This window comes from Sapajus apella, unplaced genomic scaffold (assembly GCF_009761245.1).
Source record: "Sapajus apella isolate SASKATOON/1434 unplaced genomic scaffold, GSC_monkey_1.0 scaffold11, whole genome shotgun sequence".
Classification (NCBI taxonomy): Eukaryota; Metazoa; Chordata; class Mammalia; order Primates; family Cebidae; genus Sapajus; species Sapajus apella.
This window is the reverse complement of record NW_022436951.1, coordinates 16,598,402-16,600,383: the sequence shown is the minus strand read 5'-3', so window position 1 is coordinate 16,600,383 and position 1,982 is coordinate 16,598,402. Positions and strand designations below refer to the sequence as shown.

General features: G+C 31.9%; 1 pseudogene; it reads right to left on the bottom strand.

Moving 5' to 3' along the window:
• Positions 1-654: 654 nt before the first annotated feature.
• On the bottom strand, positions 655-750 carry LOC116552482 (annotated as a pseudogene).
• Between the last annotated feature and the right edge of the window lie 1,232 nt (positions 751-1,982).

Sequence of the window (1,982 nt, the reverse complement as noted above, 5' to 3'; positions counted from 1 at the left end):
ATACAGAAATTTATATGCTGTACAATTTGTGTATCTAAAGTACACATCAGTGGTTGGCAGTATATTCATACATATGTGAAATTACTCCAATAATCAATTTCAAAACATTCCCATCATTCAAAACCAAACAAAAAAAACCCTGTAACATTTAGCGATCACCCGCTTTAAAACGCTTCTTCCTAGATCGAAGCATTAATCTACTTTCCCTATATAAAGATTTCCCAATTCCAAACTTTTATATGAATGGAATCACATAGTATGTAAAACCTCTATTACTATTTCACCTAGTGTAATGTTTTCAAGGTTCATCCATGTTATAGAATGTATCAGTACTTTATTCTTTTTTATGATTGAGTTTTATTTCATTAAATGTATACATCACATTTTGTTTATTTCTCCACTGACAGGCATTTGGATTTGCTTCCAATTTAAAAAATTGTGGATATACAGTAGCGGTGTTTATTTCTGTATTAAAAATGAGTGGTTTATAGTAGATATATATATATATATTATGGGGTATATGAGATACTTTGATACAGGCACACAATGCATAATGTTTGCATCATGAAAAATTGGGTATCCATCTCCTCAAGCATTTATTCTTTGTGTTACAAGCAATCCAATTATACTTTTAGTTATTTTTAAATGTACAATAAAAATATAGAATGCTCCATGAATTTCCTGTCATCCTTGCACAGAGGCTATACTAATCTTCCTGTATCATTACAATTTTAGTATATGTGTTACCAAAGTGAGGAATTTTCACATTTTTGCTATTATGGATAATGCTGTTATAAAATTTGCATGCAAGATTCTGTATATGTAAATATGTGCCTTTTCTCAAGTATACATCCAGAAGTAAAATTGATGGTTTATAATGGAACTCTATACTTAATAATATTAAAATATAGAGTTAAACTGTTTTCTAAAGCATCTGTATTATTTTCAAATTCCTTTTAGCAGAATAGGAGTGTTTTCATTTTTCCACCTTATTGCCAACACTTGTTGTTATCTTACTTGTTTATTCTAGTAATCCTAATAAATATGAAGCAGTATCAAACTGTGAGTTTGATTTGCACTTCCCTGATCAATAATGACTTGGGAATCTTTTTGAGTATTTAGGTTGTTGAGAAAAGGACTTGCTGCCTGATGCACACGGAAGCCAATACCATGGCACTAGGTTTTGAGAACAAAACCAAACCAAACAAAAAAGTTTTAGTCTATGCCCACCGCCCTTGAGATAAAAGACCGGATCAATTCTTACTTTCTTCCCGCTGTAAAGTTCTTCGATATGCACAATTGTCTCTTCATGCTCATTCATGGGTTGCATCTGTAAATTTGGGGGGAGTTAATATGAAACAGGCAATGGAAATTTAGGCCGTGATGTCAACAGGTTTGTTCAGCACAGATCACAGTTGCTCATAACAGTTCTAATAGTTATCAGCCAGTTTTGTTACCTTATAAGCAGACGGAGTATCAGCAAGCTGTTTCTTTTCACATCTGCTCTTCCTGTAAGCTCAGCAATTTCTATTAATGTTTTCTTTCATTCTTTGGAACATGGCTACACCTATTTACAGCCTGTATATGTCTTTTGAAGAGATGTCTATTCAGATCCTTTGCCTATTTTTTAATTGTGTTTAGTTTTGAGTTGTATGATTATATATATGTATACATACACATATTATGATTTTCTTTTCAAACAGGTGTTTGTAAGTATTTTTCCCATTCTCCGGGCTGACTTTTCACTTTCTTGATGATGTCCTGTGAAGTACAAAAGTTTTTAATTTTGATTAAGTCCAGTTTACCAACTTTTGTGTGTGTGAGTGGCTATTGCTTTTGGTGTCATATCTAAGAATCCTTTGCCAATCAAAGGTCAAAAAGATGTCCTCCTATGTTTTATTCTAAGAATTTTTTAATTTTTGCTTTTACATTTAGGTGTTGGATACATTTTGAGTTAATTTGTTTATACAGTTTAATGTAAG